Consider the following 20169-nt stretch of genomic DNA (forward strand, 5'->3'; position numbering starts at 1 on the left):
ATTAGTAATCAGAACGTGGAATGTACAAAGCATGAATCAAGGAAAATTGGAAGTTGTCAGAAATGAAATGGAACGCTTGAGGATTGATATCTAGGCATTAGTGAGCTGAAATGGACAGGTATTGACCATTTTTAGTCTGATAAAAAAATAAAAAATAAACTTTTTTTTTTTTTTTAATCGTGTGGTCTACTATGACAAGAATGACAAAGAGGAACAGTGTTGCATTCGTCGTCCAAAAGAACATTTCAGGAGCTATCCTGAAATACAGTGGTGTCAGTAATAGGATAATATCCATATACCTACAAGGAAGACGAGTTCAAATTTACACACCAACCACTAATGCTGAAGATGAAGAAATTGAAGATTTTTACCAACTTCTGCAGTCTGAAATTGTTCAAACATGTAATCAAGATGCATTGGTAATTACCAGTGATTGAAATGTGAACATTGGAGATGAAGAAGGATCAGTAGTTGGAAAACACAACCTTGGTGACAGGCCATATTTTCAAAACTATGCTGGAGAGCTCATAATAGAATTTTGCAAGGCCAATGACTTATTGATTGAAAATACCTTTTTCAACAATATAAATGGCAGCTATAAACATACACCTCACCAGATGGAATACACAGGAATCAAATTCACTACAGCTGTGGAAAGATAGATAGAGAAACTCAGTATCATCAGTCAGAGCAAGGCCAGGGGCTGACTGTGGAACAGACCATCAGTTGCTCATGTGCAAGTTCAAGCTGAAGCTGAAAAAATTTAAAACAATTCCACAAGAGCCAAAGTACAACCTTGGGTATATCCTACCTGAATTTAGAGACCACTGGAAAATTCTACCAAACATTTAAAGAAGAGTTAATACAACTTCTATAAATCTATTTGAAAAAATAGAAGGAAAACTTCCAATTCATTTTATGAAGCTAGCATTACACTGATACCAAAATCAGACAGACAGTTCAAAAAAAAAAACTACAGGTGAATGTCCTTCATGAACATAGATGCAAAAATCCTTAACAAAATATTAGCAAATGAAATTCAGCAATATATAAAAAGAATTACACACCATGATCAATGGGCGTTTATTCTGAGGATGCAAAGCTGGTTCAATATTTGAAAATATAATCCACAATATTAACAGACTAAAGAAAAAATTATGATAATCATTAGTCGATGCAGAATTTTTTTTTACAGAATTCAACACTCATTCGTGAAAGAAATTCAGATAAAAATAGCAACATAGGAGAAATTCTCACTCTGCTTCAGAATCAACTCAAAGTTAGCTGGTTTGGTTTTGATTTTCTTCAACTTAATAAAGAACATCTACAAAAAAGCTACAGCTAACATTATGCTTAGTGATGAAAGAATGCCTTAAGACTGGGAAAATGGCAAGGATGTCCACTCTCACCACGCCTACTCAGCATAGTACTAGAAGTTCTAGCCAAGGCATGCAGGTTGGAAAGGAGAAATATAGCTATCGCTATTTGCAGATGATATGATTATCTATGTAGAAAATCCCAGGAAATCAGAAAAAAAAAATCCTCCTAGAACTAAGGAATGAGTTCATTATAAGTTGTAGAATACAAGATAAACATACAAAAATGAATTGTATTTCTATATAGTAGTGAAAACATGGACACTGAAATTTTAAATACAATACCATATATAGTCACTGAAGGGAAAACGGATTAACTGTAAATTCACAACTCAGAGTCACTTTAATTGTTAACAAATACCACAATTTTAAATGATACATATAGAATTACTACTCACTATAATCTGAAATTATGTGCAATTCCTGCCTTGCTAACTGTAATTCTATCCCTTTCTTTTGCACTCAAAAAGTACGTGAAAATACAAGTGAGTTAGAGTGCCATTATTCTCATAATAATCTTGACTCAACTCAAATTAACTTATTTTGGAAATAAAAATTGCAGTATATTTGTTAAAATTACTAACAATACACCTTGCAGCTAAGGATAACATAGAGTGTGCTTTGACAATGTGGTGGAAAACCATTGTTGAGGGCAATAGAAACAACTGAAGGGTTTTAAGTCAGGAAGAAGTTTAAAGGGTTAAATTTGCTTTGTATATATTGTTGCTGTTTTTGTTGTTATCTTAGTCATTTTATTGTATCATAAAACACAATCTGTGTTTGCTCCTTCCATGTAGTGCCAAAGATTTTTCTTTGAGTATGGTCTACTGCCTGGAACACTGAGTCTTCATTTTTAGATTTGTTCTTGATAAAATTTGCTCTAAATTATTGGGAGAATAGACTGGATAGGAGAGAGAAGCTAATGGCCATGAAACTAGCTACAGAATTAGCTGAACTTGAGTTGGTAAGATCCTAAACTAGAGTAGTGGTGTAATAAGCCAAACCAAACTTGTTGCTGTGACTCAATTCCAACTCATAGCGACCCTGCAGGACAGAGTTTAAAACTGCCCCATAGAGTTTCCAAGGAGGATTCCAAGGTGGATTCGAACTGCCAATCTTTTGGTTAGCAGCCGTAGCACTTAACCACTATACCACCAGAGTTTCCAGTGGTGTAATAGAGCGGGCAAATCTCTGAGAAGTCATTACAAAAAATGAGTAAACAGAAGAGATAATCAGGTACATGGAGAAAGGGAAAGAGAGGAATTGATGACTCAATGGATCAAAGATGACTCACGGGGTTGTTTTATAAAGGTAAATTTGGAATGAAAAGATCAGGATAACTTTGGAATAAAGACAGCATTGGAAATGTCATCATCTGGAAAGAAAAATACCTCTGGATGGTTAGAGCCTCGCAGGACCCAGATGTCGATGAAGTTACAGCAAGGGCTGGATGGAGCCATGTTGGCAAAGGAGGGCCACTGACCTTGACTGAGCCAAGGGAATGAGTTTCAAATCTATCACTGAAAACCTATCCAGCAATGGATGCAATCAGAAGAGCGCAGGCAGGAGGGCCCTCTACGCACAGGACCTTTCCTTTCCCCATACCCCTTCGCCGTTAGGCCATCTACCCTCGTGAAAACTGGTTGAGAAGGGGACTGCAAAGCCAGAGTAACACCAAAAAAAAAAAAAAAAATCAAACCCGTTGCCATTGATTCCAATTCATAGTAGCCCTAATAGGACAGAGTAGAACTGCCCCATAGGGTTTACAAGGAGCAGTGGCGGATTCAAACTGCCAACCTTTTGGTTAGCAGCCAAGCTCTTTACCACTGTTCCACCAAGCCTCCCCAGCTTCCCTCAAATGCTCTCAATTAGAACAGAGCCAAGACATTCACTCCTCCTGATACCCAGCACTCACAGCCTAACCCCCAGGGTTGTGTCCTCCAAAGCTAATCTCATTGTACACCTTGTCCCTGTTTGCTTCAGTCATCTGATGTCCAGATCACCCTCATCCTCTGCACTCTCACCCAAAACTGGTGTGGTGAGTTTGAGGGAATTTGGGGTTGATCAAGGAAAAAGATATAACCAGGAGATAGCAGTATTGCAAAAGCTATTTATTGGGCCTGGGGCTTGACAGCTGCATGCAGGGGGAGGTTCCCCCACAGCAGGAGGTGCAGGAGAAGAGGGCATGAAAACCACAGGGAGGAGGCGAAGCGGGGTGGTTTACATGTCCCTACTCAAAGTCATTTTGCAACAAGGTTGGGAGTCTCTGGTCAGAGAGCTCCAAAGGCAGTAGTATCTTAGGGTCTTTATAACTACAAGGTTTTATTTTATTTTTTAGGCTACCAGGTGTTGGCTGTTGTTATGCAAGGCATGTAAAGTAGGCAAGCTCTAAGAGGCTAAAAACTGCTTATTTGTGCTATTTTTAAAACAATTAAAAAAGAATTGCTGTTGGGTTGATTCTGACTCATAGCGACCCTATAGGACAGAGTAGAGCTGCCCCATAGGGTTTCTAAGGAGCAGTGGTGGATTCAAACTGCTGACCTTTTGGTTAGCAGCCAAATGCTTAACTACTGCACAACCAGGGCCCCTTAAAACAATTGGACATGCACAAATTTGAGTTGGTGCCAACTGGCTTTTTTTACGCTAACAGGCCTCAACCTGCTATGAAGAAATAAACAACCTGGGGCCAATACACAGAAGCCATGTTTGACTCATTTATACCACTTGTTACATTAATGAGTCAAACATGGCTTCTGTGTATTGGCCCCAAGTTGCTTATTTCTTCAAAGCACTCTGTCTTCTTGTCATTGAATTATACACTTTAAACAGGTGAATTGTATGGTATGTGGATTCTATCTCAAGAAAGCTGTTAAAAAAAAAAAAAAAAACTACTATAAGTTGTCGATATAAAATAGTTAGCAACAGACCCTCATTATGTCTACCTGGATCTAGTTTAAACTTGGACTCCTGGAAGAGTAGTGGTCAAGGCAATATCACCCTCACAGTGGATGAGGCACGGCCTGTTCTCAGAGACCAGCAAAACCACTAACTCCGGCCTGGGCCACAAGGCTTTCTCAAAGAGATGAAAGAGAATCAATCACTTTGGCTGCCCAAAGTAAAGAAGGTCTGCTTGAGCCAACATTCTTAATATAGTAAAAACAGAATCAGCAAGCCTTGAGAAACTTAGTCTTGAGTTCATATCCTAATATAAGCATTAGGTTTTCTTTCATTTAGGTTTATAATCTAGAGTACCGTTTTACAACAGGCTTAAAGGAAAAAAAAAAAAAGTTTACTTAGAAGACTTCATTGTTTAAAATGTACCCACCAATCAGCAGTTTCTTTGAAATACAGTTTTACTTATTCATTCTCCTAAGGTCTCCTGGGAGCTCTCTATGTGTAATGTGCTGCTGTCATCCCTGAGGGCACAGAGAGGATCAAGACAGTCTCAGGATGGAGGGGCTCCCAGCTCCGTGAGGGAGTCTAAAGTACTCAGATAATCACAACCCACTGAGGAATTAGTGCTGGGGCGCTGAGGAGGGACTCTGCCTGGGGACACTCAGGACCCAGCTGTTAGGGTTATTCACTCAGAGTGTTTGTGCGCATTTACCTTCTACACCTCCACTTTCACACCTGAAAAGTGAAGCTAAAATTATAGAACCTAAGAAATGATTGTATCGGTGCACTAACTGGTCATCGATATCACACGCAAGCAAAATTTTGCTGAAGATCATTCAAAAACAGCTGCAGCAGCATATCGACAGGGAACTGCCAGAAATTCAGGACGGTTTCAGAAGAGGACGTGGAACCACGGATATCATTGCTGATGTCAGATGGATCCTGGCTGAAACCAGAGAATAGCAGAAGGGTGTTTACCTGTGTTTTATTGACTATGCAAAGGCATTCGACTGTGTGGATCATAACAAACTATGGATAACACTGCAAAGAATGGGAATTCCAGAACACTTAATTGTGCTCATGAGGAACCTTTACATAGATCAAGAGGCAGTTGTTCGGACAGAACCAGGGGATGCTGATTGGTTTAAAGTCAGGAAAGGTATGCATCAGGGTTGTATTCTTTCACCATACCCATTCAATCTGTATGCTGAGAAAATAATACGAGAAGCTGGACTATATGAAGAAGAATGGGGCAGCAGGATTGGAGGAAAACTCATTAACAACCTGTGTTATGCAGATGACACAACCTTGCTAGCTGAAAGTGAAGAGGACTTGAAGCACTTACCGATGAAGATCAAAGACCAAAACCTTCACTGTGGATTACACCTCAACATAAAGAAAACAAAAATCCTCACAACTGGACCAATGAGCAACATCATGATAAACAGAGAAAAGATTGAAGTTGTCAAGGATTTCATTTTATGTGGATCCACAATCAATAGCCATGGAAGCAGCAGTCAAGAAATCAAAAGATGCATTGCATTGGGCAAATCTGCTGCAAAGGACCTCTTCAAAATGTTGAAGAGCAAAGATGTCACCCTGAAGACTAAGGTGTGCCTGACCCAAGCCATGGCATTTTCAATCACATCATATGCATCTGAAAGCTGGGCGATGAATAAGGAAAACCGAAGAAGAGTTGACACCTTTGAATTGTGGTGTTGGTGAAGAGTATTGAATATACCATGGACTGCCAAAAGAATGAACAAATCTGTCTTGGAAGGAGTGCAACCAGAATGCTCCTTAGAGGCAAGGATGGCGAGACTGCATCTTACATACTTTGGACATGTTGTCAGGAGGGATGAGCCCCTGGAGAAGGACATCATGCTTGGCAGAGTACAGGGTCAGCGGAAAAGAGGAAGACCCTCAACAAGGTGGATTGACACAGTGGCTGCAACAATGAGCTCAAGCATAACAATGATTGTAAGGATGGCGCAGGACCGGGTAGTGTTTCATTCTGTTGTGCATAGGGTCACTATGGGTCGGAACTGACTCAATGGCACCTAACAACAACAACTGATCTGACTTGAAAATAATACAGATCAAATATGACTTACTCATGCTACCAGTTAACTCCTTTGGAAGACTGTGAACCAGTATATACAATTCTGGAAAACCAAAAAAGAAAAAAAAAATCAAACCTGTTGCCAACAAGTTGATTCTGTCTCATAGCCACCCTATAGAACAGAGGAGAACTGCCCCACAGGGTTTCTGGTGGATTTGAACTGCCAACCTTTTGGATAGTAGTCGAGCTCTTAACCACTGTGCCACTGGTGCTGCAAATTTCTGGAAAGAGGTACCTAAATGCAAGAATTCCATTATTATTAGTTTTTTTCTTTCACTTATTCATTCAGTAAATATCTACTGAGCATCTATTAGCCGTGTTTCCCAAACCGGGATACACGAGGTTGGGGGAAAAGGGCGGGCAGCAGTGCCTCAGAGGGTATACAAACTGAGCAACTCAGTATTGCACATCTTGGAGCATTAAGTTTACTCGGTGGAAGTACTTTAACACATTACTTTTATATTAGAACAAACACAGGTGTACTACAGAGAAGAATGTGAAATGCATATCAAGTTTTAGGATAAAACATTTTTGGTTTATAGTGAACTTCTTGGAGCCTTGATGGCGCAGTGGTTAAGAGCTTGGCTGCTATCCAAAAGGTAGGCAGTTCGAATCCACCAGCCACACCTTGGAAACCCTATGGGCAAGTTCTACTCCATCCTCTAGGGTCACTATGAGTCTGAATGGACTTGACAGCAATGGGTTTGGCTTTTTGGGTTACTGGACTTCTTTGATATGTATTTTCCAGGATTTTGAGGGGAACTTATTCATTCTCTTCTGCCATTAATTAAACTTCAGTTGACAAAAGAGAAATAGGCATCATAAAAAAATAGGAGATGCAAAAATGTACATTCTTCCAAGAGTATATGAGATGAGCTGAATCAAAACATATGAACAAGTAAATTAAGTAGATATCCATACATGTGTCTTTTGAGAAGTGTGAAGATTGCTCCTGTGTCTGTGATCTGTGAAGTTGTTTCCTATTAGATGCCTGCCAATGCAAAACTATGAAAAGCCATTCTCCTGGAGTGGGGCCCCTGAGTGTTCCACCAGAGAGAACCTGAAGAAGAGAATGAAATTCAGCAGGCAGTTAATTAAGGAAACAGAACCACAAGTAGCAAAGGAAGGGTCATTCTTGAATTGAGCAAAAAGTTCACGTCTGCTAAGGTGATCAAGGAAGATGGGCCTAGAAGGATGGAGAGGATTACAAGGAGTAGGGCATGGGTGAAATCCCTTTCAGGAATGATACCACCCATTTGTCAGATTTTCACACTTTGGTGGCTTGTGTGTTGCTATGATGTTGGAAGTTACGCCACCAGTATTTGGATACCAGCAGGGTCACTAATGGGGAACAGGTTTCAGTGGAGCTTCCAACTAAGACAGACTAAAAAGAAAGGCCTGGCAATCTACTTCCAAAAATTAGCCAATAAAAATCCTATGGATCACAACAGAATATGTCTGATATAATGCTAGAAGATGAGCCCCCTAGGTTGGAAGGCACAAAACAGTAGTTGCAGCAGTGCACTCAAACATTAGGATGGTGCAGAACTGGGCAACATTTTGTTCTGTTATACATGAAGGTCGCCATGAGATGAAACCGACTCAATGGCAGCTAACTACAACATTTGAGGTTCAGTGAGTCATCCAGCTGGTCTAAAAAAGTTTCACCAAGCATGCTACCACGGATGAATCAAAAAAACCAAACCTGTTGCTCTTAAGCCAATTCCAACTCCTAGTGACCCTATAGGACACAGAGGAACTGCCTAGGGATTCCAAGGCTGTAATCTTTAGGGAAGCAGACTGCCACTTCTTTCTCCCATGGAGTGGCTGGTGGGTTCAGATTACCAAATTGTTGATTAGCAGTTGAGAGCTTAACTACTGCGCCCCAAGGACTTTCTTAAGCTGAATGAAGGGACCTGGAAACCAAGAACAAAGAATATGAAATGTGCCTACTCCTTAGCACATACTCACTGAAGTTTGCTGAGTGAATGAAGTAAACGAGCAGGACCAGGCAAATGGGATAATGCACTCCACTTCTCCCCGGCAAGTTAAAGCATGGCCGGCACCAGAGACTACCTTGAAACATTTCCAGTTTGTTACCTCAACCCCCAGTCTATTCTCTCCCATTCTGACATGCACACAGGAAAAAATCTGGAATACGGCCCACGCCACTTACTTCATTATGTGTAGTTAAGCCCTCAAGTAGTCCTGTGTGATGATTCATCTAGAGGGTGGAGGAACTTGGGCTGGGTGATTAGAGGGGGGAAGAGTTGTGATGGCCCAGTTACTGGTGTGTGTACCCTTGCACACTTATAATTTTTACGTCTTCATAGTTGCTAGATTGCCCATTACCCAGGAAAGGAACTATGTCTTATTTAATTTTGTTCCTTGTGTTTGGCATGTAGTGTTGAGGTTTGAGGGTGGCACCCTTCTTCCCCCACCCAAGCTCTGAATCAACTGAGAGATGCAAAGGAGTCAAACGGATGGAGATTAAAAAATAGAAATAGCTTAATTACTGTGAAAAGCTGGATGGGAGCATGTGGTTTCCATATGCAGCAACGATGGGTGTCCTAATAACCAAAACCATGAATTAGGCAGATTCACCCATCAGCCACAGGCAACCATGGAAAACTGCAGGCCTCACCCTGCCAGGCAGAGTCTTTGTTACTTGGCCAAGAGCAGAACTGAGCACGTGCTTTCTGTAGGCTGATCCCAAAGAGAAAGGGAGGGGAGGAGCCAGCTCCCCTTCCCAAACCACTGAGTGTCTGCTGGGGGAAGACTTGAGGAAGGTAGCATGAGAGGCCAGATGTGTTGCAGAATTAAGTGTCTCTAGGGTCCAAGAAAGAAGCCCTGGTGGCACAGTGATTAAGCACTCAGCTGCTAACCAACAGTTTGGTGGTTTAAACCCACCAGCTGCCCCATGGGAAAAAGATGTGGCAACCTGCTTCCTTAAAGATTACAGACTTGAAAACCCTATGGGACAGTTCTACTCTGTCCTATAGAGTCGCTATGAGTCACAGTGGACTCAATGGCAATGGGGTTTTTAGAGTCCAAGAGGCTGCCCCCTGGTGACACAAAGGGTTGAATGCTCAGCTACTAACAGAAAGGTTGTCAGTTCAACCTCACCCGGAGGTGCCTCAAGAGAAGACCTGGTGATCTGCTTCCAGAAGGTCACAGCCTTGAAAATTCTATGAAGCACAGTTTTACTCTCAAACACACAGGGTCACCATGAGTCAGGATCAACTCCACAGTAAATGGTTACTGTTTAGGGGCCAAGAGCTTCCCCTCATATGTGGCATCACTATAACTAACCTTTGCTGGATTGCCTCTGTAATGTGGTACTTACTAAGGCCACCTTTAAACAAGTGGCCCATTGAGAGAAGGTGCTTAGTCCAGCTAGTCCTCTGTCTGGTCACGGAGGCTACAGTCCACCGTCTTGTTCCAGGAAGAATAATTTGCTCAGCCCCTCTGAGTTATGAAATGTACTATCCAGGAGACATTGAGGGTGTAGCAAAAGAAATCCTGGCACTCTTGCTCCCAGATATCACTGGAACGCAAAGCAGGTCACTGGGGAGGGATCAAATGAATTTTCATAAGGAGCTCAGGGCCTTGTGGGCCTCAACCTGGGATGCAACCCCTGCTCTCAGAGATCTGAAGACTTGGAAACTGGCTGGCCACTGTGACAGTTGAATTAGTCCTTTTCAAGAAACAATAAGATTTGGGAATTCAAAGCAGACAATAGCAAAAACAGCTTTTTTATCTTTTATTTGAATTATCTTTTAAAATAACATTTTTCCCTAAAAGGTGATGGATTTTCAACAACAAAAAAGAAAGCCTAATGACACAATGCGACTTTGTCTGATTATATATACATGTATGAGTACAACATTAATTTGTCACGTTAAATCAGTGGTCACCACAGAACTGGGCTCTGAGTAAATGTTATACTACTAATAACAAAAGAGTGTGACGTTCTAGGCCATTTGATAATATACATGAGATTGTAACGGAAGTAAACATTTGGCCCATTTACTAAAACCAAAAATTTCAAGCCTAGTAGTACATATAAAAAAAAATTATTGCACTAATTACAAGTAATTATTCCAAGTTCATTAACAAACAAATGAACAACAACAAAAAAAAAAGGTGTGATTTGCTTTCTTCTTAGAAACATCCTAGTTTGGGTTCCTATATGTGTTTCAAGCTCATAGAGTTTGAGAGCTAAAAGCAGTCTGAGGAATGGTCTGGTTGTTCAGTTCGGCAGATACCTACCCTCTTACAGATGAGCTAGTGACTTGTCCACAGTCAAATTACCACAGGGACAAAACTGGCCTCTTGTCTTCTCACTCATACTTTAAAATAATCCATGAAAAATATCTGTATTTCCTAACTCTGAATTTTCTCTGTTTTAGACTGACTTTCCATCCCCCTGATCTGAATTAAACGAGTTTGTTTTCTGTACAGACAGGAACCACAGAATGGAATACGATGCATAACACAAAGGTCTCTCCAAGCTGGGAGACAGGAAGAGATACAGCGAGATATGGCAGATTGCCCGTGGAGCCAATGACCCCTACGAGAGACTCCAGCCATGTGCTCCCAGGGTTACGTGTTTTTATAAAATTCTCAAAAGTAAGATATTTGAACCCGATTGGTTCAGACAGCTGTCTCCATCTTCCCATCGGTCACATGTCCCCTGTGTCAAGGGTATTGGAGCAGCTATAGGCATTTTGGGGATCTTGCTAAGGAGAAACTGAGTAGGGAATGTGCCAATTTAGCTGCAGTTTAGAAAGTTGTTTTGGAAAGTTTCAGTAAAACAGGTAAGAAATGACAAATACCTTTTGACATCTTACTTTTTGACATTTATTTATTGAAGAACTGGGAGAAAATTCAGATAAAAATTAATGGCATATAAAACAGTAACGATGAAGAATAAAATCAATAGAAATTAGCCTAGCATTGAGAAGCAAATTGTGACCAAAAAAATTCAGATCCTATCAAAAGCAGTAATTCATCAAAAGGAAGAGATACATTTCAAATAAAAGTAATAAGTAGGTTCTTAGATGGTCTGGTAACCCTGATAACAAAGAGGAGTGAATAATGTGAACACACTAGATAAAGATTTCAATTTCTTGCTAATTTGACATGAAATACTGCCATCCACAAAGATAACACAGAACTCATAGTATACCTCTACAAAGAGGACATGGAGACAAATTGGCTAATAAGTGCTGTCAGTTCAAACAGTACTCAAGATTAGATACTGTACAAGCAAACAAGGAAATGTGCTGAAATCAGCTCACAAGGGAATGATACAGATTCCTCAAATTTGACCACCATCCTCAAAATTTACACAACATTATCAATGAATTGTGAAACTCAGAGAAATTCTTCTCAACTACCAACAATAAAAAAATTTTGTTTTTGATGAACTTATGATAGAGGAAAATCTGAATTATCTTTAGAAAATATGATAGAGTCAATCTTTTATGAAAAGGCAAAGAGTGTTTTTAAATGTGGGGGGAAAAGAGTTAGACATGTGAGGCAGTTAATTAGTAAAAAAAAATTTCATTCTGCATTGTGTGGTATTTGTCAGGTTTTTAAAATTTTGCAATTGGTTGTCATTTCTCATTCTAAAACAAATATTAATCTGGCGTTAAGAAGCAAATCGTGACCAAAAAGTTTCAGATCCTGTCAAAAGCAGTAATTCATCAAAAGGAAGCGATACGCTTCAAATAGCAGTAATAAGTAGGTTCTTGGATGGTCTGGTAATCCCAGTAACAAAGAGGAGTGAGTAATGTGAACGCACTAGGTAAAGATTTCAATTTCATACCTAAGTTTGCATTCTTTCATCTTAAAAAGGATCCCCAAAATTGAATAAGCTTCAGATCCCACAAAACCGGATCTGCCCGTGACTGTAAGTTAAAATGGCAATGCGTTTTCTTAATAGGGAGAAATTGGGGCCTCCTTCTGCAGCAGCCTTTGGGAGGCGGTAATTCCGAAGCTGACCACTGTGGTCAGGGAAGCACCAGGTGCACTGTGCCTTGACCAGCAGGTGGCAGTAAAGTAGAACAATTCTAAATAATAGCGCTGTTGCCAGCAAAAATAGAAGCAAGATAAAAGGTTATTTTTGCATACTGCCCTGTACCAGATGTTTCATTTTGGTATCTGGAGTATTTTAGAGGAAGAATGCTTTACAAAAGATAAGAAGCATAAATATAGCTGCCCTATAGAGTTAAAAGATACCAAACAAGTCTCAGAGCACATAGATCCTTGACCATATTATAAATATTTGGTTTTACCATTATGAACATCATGCCTTATGGTTTTACTGCACAAAAAACACTTTTTCCTAAGAGCTTTTTTTTTTTCCTTATTACTCCACAGGAGAGGCCACTGTTTTTGTGTAAGGGAAAATACTAATTTGCTTAAAAATTAGTAAGCTTGAAAAAACAAATACTAATTAGCAGAGCCCACACCATTCATGGAAACCCTGGTGGCTTAGTGGTTAAGCGCTACGGCTGCTAACGAAAACGTCGGCAGTTTGAACCCGCCAGGTGCTCCTTGGAAACTCTATGGGGCAGTTCTAGTCTGTCCTATAGGGTCACTATGAGTTGGAATCAATTTGATGGCAATGGGTTTGGTCTGGTTTTTTGGTTAACATTCAAAACTAAAAGAATTTTGTGGTGATGAAGAAGAGTCAAAACCGTCATAGCAGCAGTGTGGGCCAGTGGCAGATAGGAAGATCATGATCATTGAACTCCAGGATCCTTCCCAGCACCGATACCCAAGATGCTTGGAATAACTATTAACAATAATAGCTTATACTTACGTAGGATTATGTGCCTAATATTGTTCCAAGTTCTTCATATTACTTTATTAACTCGAATAATGTTCACAATAACCCCATGAGCTGGTGCTATTATTATTCCTGTTTTCAGATGAGGAAACTGGGCCACAGAGAGGTTAAATAACTTACCTAATTTCTCTCTACTCTCCATTCCCCTCAAGTTATACTGTCTCTCCTTTCCTTGCTGTAAAGCTCCTTGACAGAATAGACAGAACTCACTTTCCCTATCATCCACTCAATTCTCAACCTAGCTTCTGCCCCATCCACTCCTAGGAAACTCATCTCAACAAGACCACCAAGAGCCTTCAATTGGCCAAATCTACCACTCCTAGCCTCTTCCCTTGGCTTTCATAACCCTTCCCCTCCAGGTCTCCCTCCAACCTCTCTGGCTTTTCTTCGTTAGTCTTATGGGCTGTCTCCCCCTCCTTTGCCCATCTTTGCCTCCCTGGTGCCAGTACAATATCTGACTCGCAGCATTCAGTACATATTTATGGAATACATATTCCCAAGAGAAAAGAATTACAGTGTTATTTATTGTTAATCAATAGTTTATGACTCTTAACATGAGTCCCTGAAAATTAATTATAAATAAACTCTGTGTCGAAGTGTCCCTGACATATTGCAAATTGCCTTTCATACTGTGCTGAATAACTTCCTGCCTTGATACAATAAACCCTTGTTAATTCAACACGTGAAGTGATAAAGAAAATGGCTTTGAATGAACTTTGCTTGGATTTTTAAAAAATATTTCTGTTAGAAAATAATTGGTGATCTAGTTACCTAGAACATAGTCATTATTGATGTTTGTGTATTATTTTAATAGTTTTGAATTAACGATGTTTAACTATACTTGCTTCTGCTAATATTAAACATACATTACAGATTGAATTGTGTCCCTCAAAATGTGTGTCAATTGGGCTAGGCTAAGATTTTCAGTATTGTGTGGCTGTCCTCCATTTTGTTATCTGATGTGATTTTCCTATGTGTTGTAAATTCTAATCTCTGCCTGTGTTTAATGAGGCAAGATTAGGTTATGTTAAAGAGGATTAGGGTGGTATGCAACACCCTCACCCGGATCATAGTCCTGATCTGATGTAAGGAGAGCTTTCCTGGGATGTGGCCTGCATCACCTTTTATCCTACAAAAGATAGAAGAAGAGAGAAGCAAGCACAGAGACAGGGACCTCCCACTGCCAAGAAAGAAGAGCTAGGAGGGGAGCATGTCCTTTGGACTCAGAGTCCTTGCACTGAGAAACTCCTAGACCCAGGGACAGGTTGATGACAAGGACCTTCCTCCAGAGCCAACAGAGAGAGAAAGCCTTCTCCTGAAACTGGATTCAAACTTCTAGCTTCTTAAACCGTGAGAGAAAAAACTTATGTTCGTTTTGTGGTGTTTCTGTTATAGCAGCACTAGCTAAATAAGACAACACATTTCTGTTATTATTATTATTATTTTTGGTCTGTTTCCCCACTAGAATATAAGTGTTCAGAAAGGCAGGAATTTTGACTATCTTGTTCACTGCTGTGTCCCCAAAGTCTAAAACAGTGCTTAATTACATTTGTTGCATAGAGGATGAATACATTAGTTGCATGCTATATTTTAATTTTTAATGGAATGTAAAATAATAAAATGTAAACTTTTATGTGCACCAATACGTTTGAGAAATCAGTCAATGGTCAAATCTCTGTAGATATTGCCATTTTATGACCCACTAACACCTCAAGATCTCATATCTTAATGTTTATTTGAGTTTCTAACTAACATCCTACAGTCAAAACTCACACTGCTTTAGACCCAAATTCCACCCTCATCTCTTTACTTCTTTGAAGATAATCTTGCTTCTTTCTTTAGTAGGAAAATTGTTATTGTTATTAGGTTCCATTGAGTTGTGACCCCTTGTGACAGAATAGAAATGCCCTGTAGAGTTTTCTAGGCTATAATCTTTATGGGAGCAGATTGCCAGGTCTTTCACCCTTGGAGCAGCTGTGTGGGTTCAAACCACTAACCCTTCGGTTAGCAGCCAAGTGCTTAACTGTTGTGCCATCAGGGCTGCCACTAGGGAGATTAGGCCATCTGATGTGACCCTTCTTGTCTTCTTTTCCTAGTGCTGCTGTAACAGAAATAACACAAGTGGGTGGTTTTAAAGAACAGATATTTATTTTTTCACTGTTCAGGAGGCTAGAAGTCCAAAATCAAGGCATGACTCTGGGGTAGGTCCTTTTTTGTCTGTTTCAGCTACTAATAAGACTAGAAGCTGGCAATCCTTACTGAGGGTGCGGATTTCATCAGCCTTTGGTGTCAGATCGTCCCTGGATTCCCTGTGACTGTGTGCACCTATGTGTCTAATCTGCTCTGTTTATAACTCAGAAGTGGTTTAGAACCCACCCTACTCCAGTATGATCTAATTAACATAACAAAGAAAGCCCTATTTCCAACAGGATTACATGCACAGGTTTAGGGGTTAGAATTTCAATATGTGTTTGTGGATAACATAATACTTTTCAACTTCCCTCTTCTCTATTTCAAGGAGTTGACTCATTATTAATTTTACTCTTGGTTCGCTTTAACATACCTCACATGGTTTCACATCTGTACATTTTCTCTTTTCTTGGAATTTTCTTTCCGACTCCACATGACTGAACCCTACTCATCCTTCACAGCCCGGCACAGAAACCATTTTCTCCATGAAGCCTTCTTGGACCACTCCAGCCAGCAATAACCTGTCCCTCATCTGATCTTCCTCAGTACTTTATGAACACTTCCTTTAGACCATCCTAACAAAAATAAGGCCTACTATGTGCAAGACATCAATTCTACTTTGGCCTTCCTTTTTCATTTTCCAGCTTTTGCATGCATACAAGGCAATGGAAAACACCTTGGCTTGGGTCAGTTGCACCTTAGACCCCAAAGTGACATCTTTGCTTTTTAACACTTTAAAGAGGTATTGTGTAGCAGATTTACCCAATGTAATACATCGTTTGAATTTTTTACTGCTGCTCCCATGGGTATTGATCGTGGATTCAGGTAAAATGAAATCCTTGACAACTTTAATATTTTCTCTGTTTATCATGATGTTGCTTATTGGTTCAGTTGTGAGGACTTTTGTTTTCTTTGTGTTGAGGTGAAATCCATTCTGAAGGCTATAGTCTTTGATCTTCAGCATAAGTGCTTCAAGTCCTCTTTGCTTTCAGCAAGCAAAGTTGTGTTATCTGCATATCTCACACTATTAATGAGTCTTCCTCAAACCCTAATGCCACATTCTTTTCCATACACTCCAACTTCTTTGCTCAGCATACAGATTTAATAAGTATGGTGAAAGATGCAATCCTGACACACCTTTCCTGATATTAAACCATGCAGTATGCCCTTGTTCTGTTCAAACAATTGTTTCTTGGTCTACGTACAGGTTCCACATGAGTACGATGAAGTGTTTTGAATTTCCCATTCTTCTCAATGTTATCCATAATTTGTTATGATCCACACAGACAAACGTCTTTGCATAGAGATAATACATAAATAAACATCTTTCTGGTATTTTCTGTTTTCTGCCAAGATCTATCTGACATCAGCAACAATATCCCTTGTTGCGGTATTGACAAGGAATATTGAATATACCATGGACTGCCAGAAGAATGAACAAATCTGTCTCGGAAGAGGTACTGCCAGAATACTCCTTAGAAGCAAAGATAGTGAGACTTTGTCTCACTTACTTTGGACATGTTAACAGAAGGGACCATTCCCTGGAGAAAAATATCATGTTTGGTAAAGTAGAAGTTCAGCAAAAAAGAGGAAGAACCTCAACAAGATAGACTTACGTAGTGGCTGCAAAAATGAGCTCAAACATAGCAACAAATGCAAGGATGATGCAGGACTGGGAAACGCGTTGTTCTGTTATACATAGGGTTGCTGTGAGTTGGAACCAACCTGATGGTGCCTAACAACAACAGCATATGTGCAAAGCAGTGTAGGCATTGAGAAGGATAGCAGAGCAAGGTTTCAGCTTTTAAGGGGTTTACTATCTAGAAGGAGTGTAGTCCTATAAACAACTTTGAAAAAATATTATACAAGAATGTCTTAGATCCCTGCTAAGAATATAAGCTACCTGAAGCAGGTCTTTGGTTTTCTCATCTTTATATTACAAAGAGCACTTCATATACTTCCCTGCCCTGGATAAATATATGCTTCAAGGTTATTTAAGAAAATTCTGGTTTTCTGCACAAAAAGTGCTTGCCTGCCCTTCACATAACATTGTCCAAGAGAGGAAGTTCTCCACTGTCATTCCCAGAATAAGCTAAGTTTCCCTATGATCAGTCAGCAGATACAGACGAGAAAGCTGTGTACTAAAAAAAGAGGTTGTTCTTTCTTTTTTTAAATTAGCCTGGAAGAAATGAGGACCAGAGCAGAAAAGGGGAAAGAGGTGAAGGACGGGATAGTTAAGATGTGCTAAGACCTGGAGAACACTGAGCAGGCAGATGGTTATTTTCCATTAGAAAGAAAAACAGAAGAAACTTAGGGGGTGGGGGGAGGGGAGCCCAAGAAAGGAAAAAGAAAGAATCTTAGAAAATAAGACAGGAGAGGACAAACCAGACTTAGGGACAAGTGAACCAGTCAACCAGGGCTGGAATCAACCACCTTTTGGGGATGAAGGGATTGTTTTTGTTTGTTTGTTTTTTCCATTTGATTATTGTAATTATTTATTGTACTTCAAGTGAAAGTTTACAAATCAAGTCAGTCTCTCATACAAAAACTTACACACACCTTGCTATGTGGCCCTAGCTGCTCTCCCTTTAATGTGAGAGCACACTCCTCCTCTCCTCCCTGTATTTCCCGGTTCCATTCAACCAGCTCCTGTCCCCTTCTGCCTTCACATCTTGCTTTCAGACAGGAACTGCCCACATAGTCTCATGTGTCTACTTGAGCCAAGAAGCTCACTCCTCACCAGTATCATTTTCTGTCTTATAGTCCTGTCCAATCCCTACCTGAAGAGTTGGCTTTGGGAATGGTTCCAGTATTGGGCTAACAGAGGGCCCAGGGGCCATGAGCTCTGGGGTCCCTCCAATCTCAGTCAGACCATTAAGTCTGGTCTTTTTACCAGAGTTTGAAGTCTGCATCCCACTGTTCTCCCGCTCCATCAGAGACCCTCTGTTGTGTCCCCTGTCAGGGCAGTCAGGATGAAAGCATTGTTGTTAGACCTCACAGGAGCTAACTAGAACTCTTGAGGAAGATGAGTATTAAAAAAAAAAAAAAAGACTACCTACTATAGCACGGACGAACCTTAAAAACTTTATACTAAGTGAAAGGAACAAGTCACAAAAGCGTGATTCCATGTATATGGAATGTCCAGAATAGGCAAAAATCTATGGAGACAGAAAGCAGATGAGTGTTTGCCAGGGGTCAGAGGAAGGAGCAATGCAGAGTGTCTGCTAATGAATACAGGCTCTTTTTGGGGTGATAGTTGTTTTATTCTGAGTATACTAAAAAGCACCAAATTGTATACTTTAAGAAAGTGAATTTTATGGTATATAAATTATGTCAATATAAATTATGTAAATAGAGCTCTTTTTTTTTTTTTAATACTTCAAAAAAAAACAACTATCCCTGGCAATAAGCACTTTAACATCCAGGCAAAGAGAGATGTCTCCAACCCATACCTTTCCCTTGGCTCCTTTCCCGTTATAAAGCCCCCAAATAGCAGGAATTATTTGACCAATTGTAATGTTAATACTGTCAAGCTAAAACTAGGGAGACTTTTTTTCTTTTTGCTTGAGAAACAATCCTTAAAGTCTAGAGAGAAGTTCATTCATGTGTGTTTCATTTTTGTTTTTTTTTTAATTGAGCATCTGTTAGGTGCTCTTTAAGGAAAACAAAAATTTGCATAGGTACAACTTCCTTTGTCAATGAGTTTCCCATATAATTAGATAAGAAATAGTTCATCCACATAATAAATGGTAAATTATACAAGAGTTGAGTTAAATACTGTAGAAAATAGCAAAAGACAGCACAGGAATGCCTGTATCATTGAAGAAGCTATTTCTAACAACTTTGTTATCTGTCCAAAACATTGAGTACCATCATTCTAATAACAGGAATGATTAAATTATGGTACCTCTGGAGAGAATATAGAATAACAGGGGAAAATGTTGATGAAATTATCATAAGTGGACAAAGTAGATACAAAAGAGTTCACAAAGTGTGATCCCAACGTTATCAAATATACGCATATACAAGCGATGTCACTTTGAGGACTAAGGTGTGCCTGATACAAGCCATGTTTTCATTTGCCTCATATGCATGCCAAAGCTGGACAATGAATAGGGAAGACCAAAGAAGAATTGATGCCTTTGAATTATGGTGTTGGCGAAAAATATTGAATATACCATGAACTGCAAGAAGAATGAACAAATCTGTCTTGGAAGAAGTATGGCCAGAATGCTCCTTAGAAATGAGGATGGTGAGACTTTGTCTCATGTACTTTGGACTTGTTAGCAGAAGGGACCAGTCCCTTGGAGAAGGGCATTATGCTTGGTAAAGTAGAAGGTCAGCGAAAAAGGGAAAGACTTTTCATGACAAGAATTGACACAGTGGCTGCAACAGTGGCCTCAAGCATAACAATGATTGTGAGGATGGTGCAGGGCTGGGCAGTGTTTCATTCTGTTGTTCATAGTGTTGCTATGAGTAGGAACCGACTTAACGGCACCTAACAACAACAATAACAAGTAGAGAAAAGACTAGAAGGAAAGCTAGAAATATTAACCGAGGTAGAATTACAGGCTTTGCAAACTTCTCTATATGAACCTGTGATACTTTCATTTAAATTTTTTAAAATTCATATTTGAACAGAAAATACATGGGTATATAGTGAAAAGTAACTGTCTTTCCTGCTCTTGCCCCTTAATCTCCAATATCTCTACCCCAAAGGCAACTAC

The sequence above is a fragment of the Loxodonta africana genome, chromosome 5 (assembly GCF_030014295.1).
Source record: "Loxodonta africana isolate mLoxAfr1 chromosome 5, mLoxAfr1.hap2, whole genome shotgun sequence".
In the NCBI taxonomy this organism is placed as follows: domain Eukaryota; kingdom Metazoa; phylum Chordata; class Mammalia; order Proboscidea; family Elephantidae; genus Loxodonta; species Loxodonta africana.